We start from the raw sequence: 10,113 nt of genomic DNA on the forward strand, positions 1-10,113 counted from the left end.
ATGCCTCGGGTCCCTCACGTGCGTGTTGAAAGGGCCTCACCAGTCCCCTCTGGGAGTGTCTGAGAGGCGGACAGCATGGCTGGATCGTGTGACAGCTGAGCCCGTATCTCTTGGCAGTGGAGCCTGGAGGTGGCAGAGTGGTGGGTCCAGCACATTCCTCAAGGTGAAGGCCAGGCAGCACTGGATCACTGAGGTGTATGCAAGACACAGGCAGCCTGCCTCCCTGGGAAGCCAGGGAAGGTGGGCACAGCGCAGGGACCACCAGCTCTTTGCTGCCTGCGCCCTTCGCACCCATTTACCAGACTCTAGACTCTGCTGAGTTTTGGGGTGGTTTCTTGGCGTGATGGGGGCCATCCAGAACTGAGCCACAAAGCAGGAAGCCACGGAGGGTCATTTAACAAACTCCTCCATTCCGGCCCCAGGATTAACAGGTGTTGAAAGATGTGGCAGGTGTGCGAGCCTGTGGGTGCTCTCCTCCCCTTCAGGGAGGTACCACTCTCCTGAACTTGGGCTGTACTAGTTCATGTTCTTTTTTTCTTTTTCATTTTTAAAATGTTTATTTATTTGTTTTGAGGGAGAGATTGAGCAGGGGAGGGACAGAGACACAGAGAGAGAGAGAGAGAGGGAAGAGAGAGAATCCCAAGCAGGCTCTGAGCTGTCAGTGCAGAGCCCGAAGAGGGGCTTGATCCCATGAGTCACGAGATTGTGATCTGAGCCAAGATCAAGAGTTGGACGCTTAACTGACTGAGCCCCCCAGACATCCTTGTAGAAGGTCCTATCTTACCCTTTTCTTACAAAGGTCTATTTGGGGACCTTTTATAGCACCCATTTCATGTGTTTAAAAATTTTTACGGAGGTGGCATCAGGTAGGTATATGGTGACTGCAATTTGCTCTATTTACTCCCTGTTACGTTTAGATGCTGCTGCTGTTTGCTCCCGTTGCTCCTCGTGGGAGACTTGGGGACGTTTGTAGGTGTTTGCTGGGGAGGCCTCTGTACCCACGTCTCCAGGTGCACGTGTGGGTGTCCCCAGGGGCTCGATGTGTGGGGATGCACACCGCCCGTCTAGTCAGAGGGAGCTGAGCCTCTGTCCGCTTGGAACCGTCTGTTAGCTGGCGTCTCCCCGCGAGCCCATGACCTTGAGTGACGCTCACCGCTGCCTCCCTAGGTGAGGTCGGTGGGGCCCCAGCTCTTTGCATGTTGAATGGGGTGAGTTCTGGAAGGAGACGAGGCCGGCACGGAGGACAGGACCAAGGTCACGGCTGCCATCTGCCAAAGCCTGGTCAGCAGAGAGAAGAATGAGAGATGGGGGCAGTGGAGAAATGGGCGCTGAAAGCTCCCCACGTGAGGACTGACAGGGGTGTCCGAACCTAGGTGGATGTCACCAGGCTGGGAACCCCTGCTGACTGGCTTCTGGGAGGCCGGGCGAGGCCGGGTCTGTGCAGGTGTGGACAGCTGAGGAGGGGTCGGGGTCCCCACCGTGGTGACGGCCGTGGGAGCCTGTCTCAGCCAGGAGAGGAGCAGAGCCCGCAGCTTCAGAGCTGTAATGGGGAGGAGGAGGCCGGGCCACGATGGGGCAGCTTGTGGACGGTCTGGGAAGAAAGTGCCGGAAGGAAGGTCCGGGCTCTGGCAGAGCTGAGAGAAACCAGAGAATTGAGAGAGGATTAAACACAAAGTTCGAGAGTTTTTTTTTTCTTTTTCCTTTTTTGATTACGAATGGAAAATTTGAGTTTGGTAATGGGAAAATAATGTGTGTACTGGGAAATAGCCTTTTTTCTTCTTTTTTTAAATGTTTGCTTATTTTTGAGAGAGTTTGAGTGTGGGAGGGGCAAAGAGAAAGGAAGACAGGATCTGAAGGAGGCTCTGGGCCCACAGCGACAGTGGGGAACCCGACATGGGGCTTGAACTCAAGAACCTGCCTGATTATGACCTGAGCCCAAGCTGGATGCTCAACTGACTGAGCCACTCAGGTGCTGTCATCTTCTTCTTCTTTTTAAAGTTTATTTGTTTTGAGAGAGAAGGAGCGAGCACACAGGAGGGTCAGAGAGAGAGAGAGAGAGAGAGAGAGAATCCCAAGCAGGCTCCTCACTGTCAGCACGGAGCCCAAGGTGGGGCTTGAACCCACAAACCATGAGATCATGACCTGAGCTGAACCCAAGAGCTGGATGCTTAGCTGAGTGAGCCCCCCGGGTGCCCCCAGCCCTTTTTCTTCTTAAAACTTCCCTGATGGTAAAATTAACACAAGGTGTTTGGAGAAAAAAATCTAGATCTATAGAAATGCATATGTGCTTGAGAAAAGGCTCTGTAACACTCCCTGAGGAGTAACCCCTGCCATGAGTAGGGTGACCATCTCATCCTGATTGTTCTGGAACATTCCTGGCGTCAGCGCTGGAAGCCCTGCCTCCTGGGGCCGAAGCACTTCACCCCATTCCAGGATGTGGCACTGAGAGGCTCCCACACCCTCCCTCTCCGGCTCTGCAGTTGGGTGCCCATCCCTCCTACCTGCAGACCTTGACCTTGTTGGTGTGCTCAGTGAGCGTGGCTCTCTCTGCTGGGGAGGGACTGGCTTCAGGGTGCCCGGGGCTGATGTCTGAGGACGCCTCGCCTGAAGAAGAGAATCCCTCCAGGATGTGCATTACTGAAGTTCCTGGAGGGCCGGCAGTTCTTAAAACCCTGTAAGGTTTTCACAGTCATTGCTTGTCTGTCCATTTGACTTGTCTTTGTCGAGCACCTACTAAGTGCTGGGCAGGGAGCTCAGAAATGCAGGCTCCGGGGGTTCCTGGAGTATGTATTTGCTTCCTTTTGGGATTTTCCATGGCATCAGCTTGCTTAACCTCGGAGGTGCACCGCGAGGCTGTGCTGTCCTCCCGGTGTTTCAGGTGAGGGGCTCAAGGGCAGGTGAAGCGTCTACCCTGGGTTTACCTGATACCACAAGTCTAAGTTTTTTTGTGTCACTTTATGTCCAACAGAGTCTGGTGGCTCCAGGTGGAGAGGGTGGTGCTAATTTTGGTTCTGCCATTTGCTAGAACCAGTGTGTGGCCTTAGGCAAGTTACTTAACTTCTCCTACCTCAGCTTCCCCCATCTGTAAAATGGCGTCGTCGTAGTTCTGTTGAGGTCAAATGTTTGTGTCTTCCCCACATTTTTATGTTGCAGCCCTCAGTCGTTTGCGGGGGTTGCTGTGGGAGGTGATAAGGCTCAGATAGGTCATGAGGGTGCCCCCTCCACACACAGTGGGACTAATGCCCTTGTAAAGAGGAAGACAGAGAGATCTCTGTCTCTCTTTTTGTGCTTCCACACCAAAGGAAGGCCCGGTGAGCAGTGAGAAGGCAGCTGCCCACGAGCCAAGAGGCAGACTGTCGCCACAGACAGAATCTGGTGGCTCTCCAGCCCCCAGGACTGTGAGAAAAAAGTCTGCTGTCGAAGCCACCGTGGTGTTTCAGTGTAGCCACCTCAGCCAACTTAAGACAGTGGCTACCCGAGAACAATTTGAGGTTTAGATGAGATACTATAGGAAGCATTTAGCACGGCACCCAGCACATCCCAAGTGTTAGATGAATCCTGGTCCGTGTTCTGGCCACCACTTTATTTGCAGGTGACCCCACAGTGGTTCAGAGAGGGTCAGGAAACTGCTGATGGTCACACAGTCAGTTTGCGGCAACTCTTGGGAGGTGAGGGGCCCTTCTCCCTGCCTCAGGAGCTTTCCCACCTGCCTCTGTGGATGGACCTAATGAGCACTTGTGTTACTGCATTCTTGCAAGAGCCGTGGGAGCCACAGCAAGTCTGGAAAAGAGTGCCTGACTGCAACCCTCAGGGTGAGGGAAGCTGGTACTGTGGTATCATTAGCTCTTTCGTTATCCCCCGAAACAAATGCCTCCGCACGGCTGGGAGATTGCTAGTTGACGCTGCATTTGGGATTCTGGCAGCACGGGCATTTGGCATCTTCCCGAGGATGTAAAATGTTTAGACAGCAGCAAAGATAATGGTGAAAGGGGAAATTCAGGCTTGGGCTGAGCAGACTGTTCCCGTTTGGTGTGACGAATGGATGTGGAATGGCTCAGGGACACCTCTGATGTCCTGTGCTCCCAGGCATTGGGATGAGGGGTATGCAAAGGACTGAGGGGATGCTGTTTGCTGCCTGAGGGGCCAGCGCTCTCTGGGTGCTTCCGTGGTATCATGTTTGAGTTCACTCTGTCAGATAGTAAGGTCTTGGGCATAGTGTTGTAGAGGGTGTTGAAGTGCAGCATCGATGCCACAATGCTTGTGTATTTGTTACCCTCTCTTGAAGCCTTCTTTTTGCCAAGATTTGACTAAACCCTCTAGCAACCCCAAGACCTAACTGCTGTGTGACTCTCCCCTCACAGGTGTGAAAACAGAGGCTCAGACGGGGCCAGGCACCCAGCTGTGAGTCTGAAGCTGGGAGTCCGAGCTTCCCTGGGACTCCTGACCTGTTCCCCAAGCTGCCTGCTCCTTACCCCAGAGATGTCACAGCCCACATGTGCGATGCCAAGCCTCTGGTCCCAGATGGACGGAGGGTGCCCCGTGGGAGGCTGGATCTTTGTGCCTGATGGAAGTAACACTAGCCTGCTGTCTACAGCCCCATTCTCCTGAGCTGACTCCTGAGGCCATAACCCACTCAGGGGGGTGGGGACCGGAGGTTACACCCCGGCTCCATCAGGTCGCAGGGTGGACATGGGCCCGGTGGCCATCGGGGAGCAGGGGTGGGACAGGCAGGGCTGGTGGGAAAAGAAAACCTTAACTACCGACCATCCTGACTGCACTGTGGTTGGACTTGACTTCTGGATTGTTCCACGGAGACCCTAATGGCCAGATTTGGTCAGTAAGCCTGGGCTGCAGAAAGAGCACTGTGAAATTGTGAGCATTTTTCCATGAAGCCATCACCATTTTAAGGGACCCTGTTTTCTAAGTAATCCCTCAAGGGATTGTGGGTGTTGGGTCTTCCAGGCCAGAGATTTGTGGAGGTTGTGAGGCAGGGGGAGGCAGTGGGGCCTGGGTGGGGTGGGGAAGGGCTGGGGGGGCGAGGAAAAGGAAGAGCAGGACAGGAGTGCAAGCCTTCCACCCCCAGCATCTTCTTGGTTAACTTTCTCCCCAGCAGAGAACAAGGGCCCGATTCTCCTGGCATGAGTGGCCTCCCTCGCCCGGCGTCGGGTTCTGCGCCTTCCAGTGACTAAGGAGGAAATTCTGTCACACATACTGCGGCCCTGCATCATTCACGCCCGCCTTTGCTATTGGAATGTTGTGCCTGCCTCATCTTTCTGGAATTTGCCTTTTTTTTTCTCCTTTTTCTGGGTAATATGTGGAGGCCACCCAGTGGAACACAGCCCAGATTTGGTCTTCCTGCCTGGTTGTCTCCGGGCATCCTGGGCCCCGTACTTTCCAGACGGTCAGTGCTTATGACTCGGTCCTTGGGACTCATGCAGGCTTTCGTGTCCCCCTGTTCCACAGGGCCCCACACCCAGTTCTCAACCCCTGGTGAGACCTCTGGGTAAACACTCCTGTCATCTGGACCTTGAGATTGGCTCTCTCGGACTGCCAGTTTCCTGGTGTGCTTCCGTAGGTGGGAGAGGTGTCTGGCCTGCCGTGGCAGGGGGGCCGCTGTCAAAAGGAGGAGAAGCAGGCCACCATCTCCAGTTGGGAGAGGGGACAGCACATTCTGAGGAGATGCTGTCTGCCTCTCCCCACCGCCCACGGCTTCAGACCCAGCCTCCTCTGCTGTCCCTGCCCAGGCTGCTCGCCCTGCCCCTCTACTGCTGGGCACTCTGGCTCCAGTGTGCTCCCGCGCGTGGGTCCGTCTCTCCCAGGAGTCTGGGAGCCTGTCCGCTGGGAGGACCAGGTTTGCGCCCACGTTGTGTCTGAGAGCCAGGGGCCAGCCCACGTTTGCTGGTGGACAAAGACCCTCTGCCCAGCCGAGCCCTCTTGCGTGCAGGGCGCATCTCCTCCCCTCTCTCTGCTGGGCAACAGGAGGCCCGCTGGCCACTGACTCCTCACTCATCCTGCTGTGTCCCTGCAGCCCAGATTGGGTGCTGGGTCTCCACCCAGGCACCCCTGTATGAGTCCATTAAAAAAAATTTTTTTTAATGCTTTTTATTTATTTTTGAGAGACAGAGAGAGACAGCTGGAGCAGGAGAGGGTCAGAGAGAGAGGGAGACACAGAATCTGAAACAGGCTCCAGGCTCTGAGCTAGCTGTCAGCACAGAGCCCAATGCGGGGCTCGAACCCACGAACCGTGAGATCTGACCTGAGCCAAAGCCGGACGCTTAACTGACTGAGCCACCCAGGCGCCCCTGATTCCATTTTTTAGGAAATGTCCAGAATAAAGACAGAGTACAGATCTGTGGCGGCTGGGGATGAAGGCAGTGGGGTGTGACTGCTGTGGTTTCATGTCATTGCAAATGTGCTAAGTGCCACTGAATTGTATATGTTACTATGGCTTACTTTATTTTTTGTGTATTTTAACTACAGCAAACACACATGTTACTGCTGTAGGTCCCCCCTAGGTAAAAGGAGGGAATGTGAAGGCACCCGCTTTATGCCCGCCTCTGTGTCTGACCCTGGGCCCCAGCAGACTCTGCAGAGGTGGGATGAGCCGTGTCATTTTCATGTATCGTTGAGGAAGCAGAGGCTCAGTTAGGGTGTCCAGGTCCTAGTGGCCCAGTCAGATGCAGAGCATGCTTTGTCTCTGTCTGACCTGACCACTTTTCTTTACTCTCCCTCCTGGGCAGCACCAATGGCTTTGGTTTGGCTTTGCTTTGCTTCGGGTCTGAGCTCACGCCGGGAACTGCGCTGACCCCGTGGATGCGGTGCTTCGAGGAGCCGCTCAGCTGCGTGTCCCGCCGTGAGACGACTCAAGTCCTTCCACGCTCGAGTCCTGAGCCCAGTCCACCCTGGCCACCCCCCTACAGGGATCTTCTTCCAACACACACCGCCCACCTCCTTCACAAGGAGGCAAAGATTTGTAGCTGGGGAAAACTAAAGACGAGAGTTGAGTCACTGCTCTGCTGTGTGATACAGTTGGAGGAGTCTTTCAAACCCCCAGAGTACCTCAATCTCCCTAAATATGTAGAAGGAGAGCATGAGAACACTCAGGTGTCTTCCATGGGGTTGTTGTGAGGACTGACTGTATCTGTGTCTGATGGGAAAACACCATGTGGGAAAACACCATGTGGACTTGGGATGGGAAGGAAGGTCAAGTTTCTTGCATACTCGGCAGCAGATCGACCCAGACCCCAAAATCTAGCCCAGGGGCACGTGACTGAGAGGCAGTCAATAACTTGAATCCTGGGCTTGGTCCTGGATTTAGACTTCTAATTGCCCTTTGTATGCACTCAGCCCCAGACCAGACTCACAGTAGGTGGTCAGGAAACAGTTATCTTGCTTTGTCTCTGTTCTCCCTCACTGAGCTTGAGATGGGTAATTTCATTCTGGTCTTTGGACTTTGGCTGCTTTTTCCTTCATAGTGGGAATTATTGCAGGAAGCCACAGTGGAGGGGGATGCGAACACTCACCTTTGTTTCCCCTTCCCCTGCGGAAGTGTGTGATGTAGGAAGGAAGCATCCAGATGGGAAATTGCTGAGCTGTCACCTTCCACCTGCCTTTTCCAGGCGGAAGGCTCTTCATCTCTCTTCCATCGCGCTTTAGGAGCACTAGCTGAAGCTTTATGGGTTGGGGGTAAGAGGCCGTGCCTCTCTGTGTACAAGTCAGGGATCTGAGCATCGTTCTGGTTCTGATAGCCAGTTGGATTGCCATTTATTCTTTTGGGTTGAGGTGGCCAAAAGCCAAAGGTGTTATTGTGGATTGGCTTACCCTCACTGTGACCTTGGACAGGGCAACCTGTGTTGGGAGTTTCACTTTTTACATCTGCAGAATGAATCACTTCTCGGCCTTTTGGCCAAGATGGAGCATGCATCTGCAAAATGAGGGGCAAGTGACGTTTGGAGGGTCCCTCAGGTTCTTTGTGGCCCCAGAGTTTCATGATTCCGGCAGTCTATGGTGGGTTTGCTTGATATAGCCCCCAACAGCACCCATCTTGTCTTTCCCTTTTCTGCCTGAACTTGCATCCATCTGTGCACTGATCTACCCACCCCATCCATCCATCTTCCCACCCACCGTCCAACCTCCATGCACCCATCTTCCTACCTCTCCCATCTATCCTTAAGCACAGCCACCCCACCACCTATCCACAAACCCACCCAGCCACCCACTCACCTGCCCACACATAACCCACATTTACTAAGTGGCCCGTCTGGACCAGGCAGTATGCCAAGTCCTGAAGATACAGGGAAGTCTTGAGAGCTCACGGTCATGAGTGGGACACAGATATTGGAATAAAGTAGGAAAGTCAAATGTAATGAGTGCCATGCTTCAGAAGGATGCACACTGCTCTGGCAGCAACAAGGAAGGCCGGCGACCTCTCCATCAGATCCCTTTAATAAGGACCGTGGCCTGCCTTCCGTGACAACTTCAGGAGAGGCTTGTCTTCATGTGGGAGAACAGTGTTGATGACCTCAAGAGGCCCCTCTTAGCCACAGGAATCTGATGTGGAGTTCTCAATTGCCGGCTTTGCTGGGGAAGAGAGAGAAAAAGAAAGAACGAAGAAATAGAGGGTCCGGTCAAGCCTCCTGTACATTTTTGTTTGTGGTCCCAAACCTCTGCTTCCTGGGGCCGCAGGCTAGGGGTGTGGGAGGCACAGAGCAGCGGCCTGGCGGGCACAGCTCTCCTGCAGCCGGCTCCGGGGACGGCCGTCTGTTGGCAGTGCCCGCCCTACACCGTGGTGGCGGCCGGCTGGACAGCTCCTCTCTGTCCGGTTAGTCAGCGACCTGTGGCAAAGGGCAGAGCAGGGCCTGTGTTTCCGACAGCCCAGCCGCCCCTCAGAGTGAGCCAGCGCAGTGATGCCAAGGGTGACGCGGGCATTTGCCCCTCAACCCCGTCCCCCCGCGAGGGAGATTGCGGACAAGGCAGCTTTTCTAATAAGCAGCCTCTGCTTGCCCCGTAGGAGATGAAAGACTGTGTGTATGAGTGGGTAATTTGGGGTTTTCCTGATGAAAGCGGTTGACATTTGTTGGGATCTCATGCACACGGCAGCACTGCCTTTCATCTCCGCTATCAAAGCATGGCCCGTCTTTGGCCTGCCTCCCGGGCGGGCAGTGCCACCGGAATCGAATTGGGCCAGTGGTAAGATATAAAGGAAATGGGTGGAACGGCCTTGAAGGCCATGGGCGGACGAGTGGAGACAGCAGGGGCCAGATCTGGCTTTCCTGGCGGAGGGGAGGGACGCGTATTGTTGCACCGGCAGTGCCGGGGAAAGGGGGGGCCCTGCGCAGTTGGACAGGGGCGGCTCAATTTGAAAGCTGGCCCTCTGCTCACCGAGGGGACAGAGGGAGCTGTTTATCCTCTCCGGCTTGGGTCTCCCTTTGTCAGCGGGCACGGTATTACCGCCAGCCCCTGTGGCCCCCACAACCGGTCTGGTGCACTCTCTGGAGCCCGCCGGGCCCTCGGGAATGTTCACTGGTGTCTGCTGTAGCTGATGAAGTGAAGACAGGAACTGGGGAAGTGCATTATCCATCTACATCCCCCACGCCGTGCCTGGCGCACAAAAGGTCCTTGTAAATGGCCGGGAGATGGCCCAGTGGAGAAAGGAGACGTTGCTTATGCCATCTGTATGGGTCATCTAGCTTTTCAGAGAGAAAGAACAGAGGTTAGATGACTTGGATCTGAAACACGCTGGTTGTACAAACTTTGCCGTGTGCACGCGTGACTCAGCCAGCAAGTGCGTGGGACTCGGTTCATTCATAGTTTCCCAGCTCCACAGTCCAGGCGAGCCACCCTGGGACACACTGCATCCCCAGCTGTGGCAGACACACTGCATCCCCAGATAGCCACCTGTCTGTCCAGTCTGCCCTTAAATCCCTCCACTGACGGGGCACTCACTGTCGCTGAAAGGTGGCATTGCCGGTTCTAACGTACTTCTTTCTGCTGAGTTCTGGGCTCTTTCTCCCAGGTATCTGGGTTCTGATCCCTGGGGTCCTCCCCATGGAACAAACCAAGAAACCCTCCTTGCAGGTGACGGCTTCCAAATTGATGAAGGCAGATGCCACG

At 54.7% G+C, this 10,113-nt stretch overlaps 3 long non-coding RNA genes across 11 annotated transcripts in view; 2 read left to right on the forward strand and 1 right to left on the reverse strand.

Moving 5' to 3' along the window:
- LOC115279408 overlaps positions 1 to 10,113 on the forward strand; it is a 222,882-nt gene that overhangs the window by 70,715 nt on the left and 142,054 nt on the right. The gene's annotated exons all lie outside the window — the stretch shown is intronic.
- On the forward strand, positions 117 to 6,069 carry LOC115279412. Of its 2 annotated transcripts, none has more exons than XR_003903432.1 (3): positions 117 to 450; positions 4,362 to 4,872; positions 5,111 to 6,069. It is a non-coding gene; the product is annotated as an uncharacterized LOC115279412 (long non-coding RNA). The 2 variants fall into 2 exon arrangements; XR_003903433.1 differs by having other exon boundaries at positions 5,114 to 6,069.
- Positions 7,689 to 9,886, reverse strand: LOC115279413. Its single transcript, XR_003903434.1, has 3 exons — positions 9,382 to 9,886; positions 8,224 to 8,834; positions 7,689 to 7,924 (listed from the first exon to the last, which is right to left on the reverse strand). It is a non-coding gene; the product is annotated as an uncharacterized LOC115279413 (long non-coding RNA).

Source organism: Suricata suricatta, chromosome 15 (genome assembly GCF_006229205.1).
Source record: "Suricata suricatta isolate VVHF042 chromosome 15, meerkat_22Aug2017_6uvM2_HiC, whole genome shotgun sequence".
NCBI lineage: Eukaryota > Metazoa > Chordata > Mammalia > Carnivora > Herpestidae > Suricata > Suricata suricatta.